Below are 7400 nucleotides of genomic sequence, written 5' to 3'. Positions count from 1 at the left end.
CCTTTTAAAACATTTAGGCAAATAACTAAATTATCTAAACTGTTTTTAAAAGAGGGATCTGTAGAGCATCCAAAGTGATTTCCCTAAGAGTTACATAGTAATTATTTTCTAAAAAATATGGAGCCACAAAATACATCTCAGACATGCTTAATTCATGCAACTGAAGGTTATGTATTACCTGACATTATCTCGTAGACCACATGAATAAAACACTTTTTCAAGTAATAAGTGTTCCTCTAGAATGGAATAGTTTATATGGTTAAATCTTATATGGGGACATATAACTCAATCTTGATTGCGTTTCAGTTATTCTAATAGACATTGCTTTATTGTTTTTTTGCCCTCTCAATCCTTTGTGAAAAAAAATGTTTAATCAAAAATGATAAAGTAGAATTTAAAAATATCTATTCCTTAAACAGTTTCTCAACACAGCAATCTGTGATTAGTCAAAACATCAATCATCAATCTCCTGACTGTAATAAAATAATGGCATAAATGCACATTGCATTTTGGGAAAGGAAAGATAAAACCAGAAAAGAAAGGACTAATTGAAAAAAAACTGAAGATACTTAGAAAGGTCATCTTATACTATATGAAACTGAGAAAAACAAAAATGAGTTTCAAAGAGGTAGGCATACTTTCTACCTGTTATTTTTATGTCCATGAAAATAGCAAGTTATATCCTCAAGCATAATTTATTTAGATACTAATGTATTTTAGATTTTTCAAGTTCTTTTGCATGTTCCAGAAAGCCACAAACCATCCAATTTTTCTATTTTATGCTAATAATTAAGAGAAAAAAGAGTTGATATTACAGGTAAATTAAAAAATTGAAATTGTTATGAGATTTCAATTATCTATTCTCTCTTTCATTAACTTCCATTACCACCCAAATTTAAATGTGCTGTTTTTAAATTTGTGCCATTTTTGGCCTTTATTATGATCTTAAAACTTTATTCATATTAATTATATAATATTAATATTAGAATATATATGATATTTAGAACAGTTGTTACTAGATATGTGATTTTTGACTACTTTTTCGACCTCTCTTTACCTCTATAGCCTTGTGTATCATTTCTCCATTTACTGAGCACATACTATATGCCAGGCACTCTGTGAAGTGCCTCACATATGCTCTATCATTTAATCCTAAAACTAATTATTATGAATTAAATGATATATATGCCTGGCACACAGCAGTTATTCAATAAATATCAGCTGACAATATTAGTATTGATGGCTGGGAAGATTTACACTAGGGAAATGCAAAGACCTTTAAACATAGAATTGGTAATGCATGATGTCCTTAAATGATGTAAATATATATACATATCAACAAATCATAAGTGCAGATCGGATTCATCATGTCCCAAATGGAACTCAGTATCTTTCATTTCAAATGTCATTTTTTTTTTTTTTGGATGAATGACACCATCAAATTGCTAAATCGGAAATTTGGGTATCATTCTAAAAATCTCCCTCTGATTTACTTGCTGTATCTATTCAGTTGCCCAGCTCAGTCCATTCTGTTTCAATAACATCCTTCAATGGCATCCCGTCCTCTGGTTCTGTCATTGCCTTGGCTTCCGACATCCACACTGGACAGCTCACGGGCTTTGAGCCAGAGGGACTCGAGGTCTGGTCCGGGCACATCACTGATTAACATGGTGACCCTTGGTGAATTCTGTGTTCCTTTTAACTCTGTTTTCTCAGTGTGGGTGCAGCATGAACCACGACTCCTGAGATGGTGGGAAGGTTAGATGAGAACTCGCAGGGCAGGTGTAGCCTGATGACTGATACATTCAGGCCCCTCATCATTTCTCCCTTTGATCCTTTCTGTCACCTCCCGAGGGTTCCTTGTCTTGCTCTGGCTTTTCCTCTAGGCCTTTTCACACACTCCTGCCAGAAAGCCCACACATAGCAACAAAGACCCAACGCAACCCCCCCAAAATAATAAATTAATTAATTAATTTTAAAAAATGATCATGGGAAGTGGGATTAAATGTTAGGGAAATGGAGAAGGTGAAAAAAGGGAAGATAGTGTGAAGATATGTTGAGGGTCTTGGTAGTGTGAACTGGGGCTGATCACTTGGGGAAAGAATTAGAGTGAGGAAACTCTGGCTAGCAGGGTGCAGGGTTGGCTACAGTACACAATTAACTGCTAACTTTTGGGACCCTGCTGTGTGCCAGGCACGGGGCTAAGTTCTAGTACACGTCTCACTGACTCATTTCAAGCACCCTGGGGACTTCCCTGGTGGTCCAGTGGGTAAGACTCTGCACTCCCAATGCAGGGGGCCCATGTTCGATCCCTGGTCAGGGAACTAGATCCTGCCTGCACGCTGCACTAAGAAGTCCTCATGCTGCAACTAAAGATCCTGCACGCCGCAATTAAGACCTGGCACAGCCAAAGTAAATAAAAATAATTTTTTAAAAAGCACCCTGTATTAGGTAAATGATTTTAATTCCTCCATGAGGGAAATATCTCCCAGAACTATTTTCAGAATAAGGAAACTGGGAATTCCCTAGTGGTCCAGTGGTTAGGACTCTGTGCTTTCACTGCCGAGGGCCTGGGTTCAGTCCCTGGTCGGGGAGCTAAGATCCATAAGCTGCGTAGCACAGCAAAAAATAAAATAAAAATGAATGAGAAAACTGCCCAAATGTCCATCAACAGATGAATGGATACAGCGAATGTGGTACATATATACAATGGAATATTACTCAGCCATAACAAAGAATGAAATAATGCCATTTGCAGGAACATGGATGCAACTAGAATCGTCATACTGAGTGAAGTGAGTCAGAAAGAGAAAGACAAATATCATATGGTATCACTTAAATGTGGAATCTAAAATAAAAGATACAAATGAACTTATTTACAAAACAGAAATAGACTCACAGATATAGAAAACAAACTTATGGTTACCAAAGGGGAAAGGGGAGGGAGGGATAAATTGGGAGTTTGGGATTGACATACACACACGACTATATATAAAACAGATAACCAACAAGGACCTACTGTATAGCACAGGGAACTATACTCAGTATCTTGTAATAACCTATGAGGAAAAAGAATGTGAAAAAGAACATATATATATCTGAATCACTGTGCTGTACACTTGATGCTAACCCCACATTGTAAATACTTCAATGAAAGAAAAAAGAATGAGGAAACTGGAGATTTGTGAAGCTAAATTATTTGCCCAGGGTTAACCAGCTAAGGAATGGAGGTGCGATTCGCAGGTCTGTCTGGTCCCAGAGCCTGGGCATTCATCGCTCTGCTTTCCCCAATCCTTTATGGAGCTCGGACCAGACTTGGCTTCAGTGCTTCTCCAGTAAGGTCAAGTGTGTCCCATCAGTCACCATGGTAAATTACACAGCCAGCCTGGCTCTCAGCATTCTTTTCCATTAATAGTTTGGCATATGGTCGTTGACATTCTTATGGCGCTCCCCGGTGATCCGTGAAGAGACAGAGGCTTGCAGTAGGAAGCCAAATGAAGAAGGTCAGCATGTCCCCTGAGAGATGGCAGAAAGAGCCTGGTCTCAGTGGACGAAGTGAAAGGCACACTGTGGTCATGTCCCTCTTCATCCATAGCTGTGCGGCTTGGCCTGCCTGGGTTATGAGTCATCAATGAAAAGACAAGAAAATTGAGGACAACGAGTAGACCCAGGACAGGAGGCGGTATTTTTCTGTACTCAGTGGTGGAAGGGTAGCACAACGTTGGTTCAACAGACAGGGAGATATTAATAGCAAGACCAAAACCGATTTTATTTTTGAACAGGGATATGAACCTGGAAACCTTCAACACTTGAGAAGCTAAAGGCTAAAACACTTGAGAATATATTTTTTAAAATCCCAAACATGTGAGCTTCAAGAAAGCCACAGCTAAGATGCCAGAAATGAAAAAATCACTTAAAAAAAAAAAGACCAGGGCTTTTAGACTGAAGGCACCAGGCTTTCTAGCTGTATTTCAGTCCATTTTGATAGGCTAATTGCAGCAGAACCAGAAATAACTACACATTCTTCCTGGCCCTGATTCTGCATCTCTTAGTTCTGAATTCTGAGTTGGACATACAATTTTTAGGGGCTTATCAGAGCTTGCAGTGCTCCCACTTCTGATATGATTGGAGTTTAGATTCTTGCAAAGAGGCTACCGAACTGGAGGAAAATTTGAGGAATGTTTTCCCCTTTATTTAGTTCATCAGAAATGAAGACACTTTTACATTCTCCCAAATTTAGTCTCAGTAATGGGTTACCATGGTTGGTTTGGGTTGTCTGACGCTAATCACTGAGATTTGGGGTGTCAATGAGAGCGAATGATTTGAACAATTAACCTTGATTTTCTTTTCATAATAATGACTAAGTTCCATACTTCGTAATGTGGGATGGATGCCAGGTTTTACTTCCAATTTGACTGTCTTATAAACTTGAGGTATTTGACGAATATTTTGAAGTGATTTTGGCCTGCACCATGGATAAAGGCCACACTTCTGTAGTCTGTACGGCCCCAAGTATTTTTTAAGAATAATTTTTATTGGAGTATGGTTGGTTTACAATGCTGTGTTAGTTTCAGGTGTACAACAAAGTGAACCAGTTATACATATACATATATCCACTCTTTTTTAGATTCTTTTCCCATACAGGTCATTACAGAGTATTGAGTAGAGTTCTCTGTACTATGCAGTAGGTCCTTGTTGGTTATCTGTTTTATTTATATATATATAGTAGTGTGTATATCTCAATCTCAATCTCCCAATTTATCCCTCCCCCACCAAATATTTTTCATACAAAATTTATTGAAGGGATGTTAAAAATCATCTTTTATGTAAGTAAAAGGATGGGCCATTCTTACAATTAAAACAATAGATGAAAATATATCCTGGATCCATCATTAAGCAACTCATATCTCTCCCCCAATCCCTCTCCTTCTCACTCTCTTTCTCCAGGTCTATCTCTACGTTATTTTATTTCATTTTATTTTTTTATTTTTAAAAAGTAGTTTTCATTTACCTTTGCATTAGCACTTAAAATACACATTTCTACTTCAAAATGCCATTGAAAAATTATTCTAATATAACAGCAGCAAAATATAATTCTGCAATTACAAAAGAGCTAAGCGGGGATCTACAGTTAAGTTATTCTCATGTTTAAAACTATGATTCTGAAATAGATGCTACTTCAAAGCAGCTGTTACCAGCTCTTTAGGTTTGGTTTAAAAACACACACATAGTCGCCGGGAGATTTATAATCTTGTAGTCCGTGCACTGTTCTGGAAGCATTCTTCAGGGACCAACCAGCCCTTAAAAACAGCACTCGGTCCACACGCGTCAGAAGGAGTTAAATGAACTGGGGTAAATAGGATTCCTACATTACATCAAAAACATATGACATTCTGCAGCAACTGGGAGCATGTTGTCCTCTTTACAACTAATTTTATCTGAAGAGTTTAAGAAGGTGGACATTGTACCACTATCAAGTGCATTTAAAAGTGACATGTTTTTGTGCTAATCTGACTCCCCTGAATGACCTAGCTAGTGAACTAGTCACCAGGCAAATCAAGCCTGCAAGAAAGGGAGCCAATATTCAAATTACCATGTTATTGTCTGATCCACAGAATTTACTTTCAACATAAACATATAACCTCAATATGAGATGTCTAACTAAAGCAAGCACCACCACCAAGACCAAGACAGCCTCTCCTCTTCTAAGGTTTAGGTTTTTCCCAGAATTCTCAATACATGGAATAGCCCATACGGAGCCATTGCTCCCACAACAAAGCCTTGGGCTGCCACGCGCATGTGGATCAGGTGAACAGACATTTTAGTGTTGCCCCTGCTCTTCAATTTATATAATTCATATGCAATGATTGCTGCAAAACCTGCCATTCCAATGGGGACAACTGGTGCCTCTCTAGCTTTTCAGATAAGTTTAGATCCCTAATCTTCATCAAATGAAGAAAGAGAAACATCTGTGTCACTTGACATAGTGATTGAAGAAACTTGACAACGACAAGATGTCACAGTCTCCAATCGGCTTCTCTCTAGATTATTTTAAAAACGCATTGCTTTCCCCTTGGTTTAGTGAAGCTGCAAGTAATAGAAAGCCCAGCCTGAACTGCTTCAAGAATAAGGAAAATATCATCTCTCTCCCATCATAAGAGAGTCAGCGATGGGGCCACTCCAGGGCTGGGTCACTCATGGCTCGGTGATGTCACCAGGGCCCTGGTTCTCTCTGTCTCTGCCGTTGCTAACATGATACCCTCTCCTCTGGTAGCTTCATTGTTGCCAGGGGGCCGCAGCCATCCCAGGAATCACACTGGACAAAAAAACAAGGTCCAGTGCATGAGATGAGGGTGTCCTGTTTTCTAGCTTTCCATCAGGAAAGAAATCCTCCCAGTAACATGCCAGCAAATTCGTCTCCATGTCATGGGCGAGATCCTGGTCACAAGCCCGTCCCTAAACCTGTCCCTGGTGGTGTGGCCATGAGAATATTCAGGACTTAGCCTTGAGCTGAACTCACAATGAGGTCACTTTTCCAGTGGGGAGAAATGAGGGTTCTGTTGACAAGGAAGCAGGAGAGAATGGACAGGGTAAGCAACGCATACTGTCAGCCCTGTCCCTGAAGTTTTGTTCTCTTCCTACCTTCTTGAGCACCTGTGCCACACTAGCCACCATTAATTTCACATATATAGGCAAGACACTGTTTGCAAAGGGAGAATGGAACAGTCTGTGTGTGTGGGGGGGGATTTAACACTGTGACTCGGAAAGGAGGTGGGAGACGTGCCCATGGATCAGAGATGCGGGTTAGTGAGTAGGTCACACTAACTGACACACCACCATTTCCTACCCAACTGAATTAAGATCAGATGTCCAAGAGGTACGAGCCTTGAGAACCAAAGTTGAGCTTCAGGCCATACAGAAGCTTGGACATTTCCTGTTTCCCCTGGGATTTTTATGTTGGTGATACAGAGCTGTAGAATTTGCCATCAATTCGCTGACTTGGGCAGTCATTATCAGGATGTACAGCTACTGTGCAGAACAAAAATAAAACATTGAAACATCCACTGGGAGGCTGGCAGAGAGCAGACCAAAATGTATGTGGTGCTTTTACAGAAATGATCTCACTTGAGTATTCCTGTTCTATCTTCTATCTCACTAATTATAGCAAACATTCGAGTACTAATTACTATGTCCAGACACTGGTACATACACTTTATATCAATTAACTTATTTGTTCAATAGCCCTGTGAGGTAAGAGCCACAGTCATTCCCATTCTAAAGACCAAGAACTGACCCACGGTGAGCTTGTGTGCTTTGCACAAGGCTGAAGAGATTGTAAATGAGAGGAACTGTGATCCCGTGGTTTTTGCACTGAGCCACTACACCCACTGTCTCTTTAG

General features: G+C 39.6%; 1 pseudogene across 1 annotated transcript; it reads right to left on the bottom strand.

The window, feature by feature from the left end:
* Positions 1-5705: 5705 nt before the first annotated feature.
* LOC309800039 (HIG1 domain family member 1A, mitochondrial-like) lies at positions 5706-5985 on the bottom strand (annotated as a pseudogene). The gene has a single exon. The product of its transcript is annotated as an HIG1 domain family member 1A, mitochondrial-like (transcript).
* Between the last annotated feature and the right edge of the window lie 1415 nt (positions 5986-7400).

The sequence above is a fragment of the Mesoplodon mirus genome (assembly GCF_964341445.2).
Source record: "Mesoplodon mirus genome assembly, chromosome: 3".
Lineage (NCBI taxonomy): Eukaryota > Metazoa > Chordata > Mammalia > Artiodactyla > Ziphiidae > Mesoplodon > Mesoplodon mirus.
Note: the sequence above shows the minus strand (reverse complement) of the source record. Positions and strands in the feature narration are given on the sequence as shown.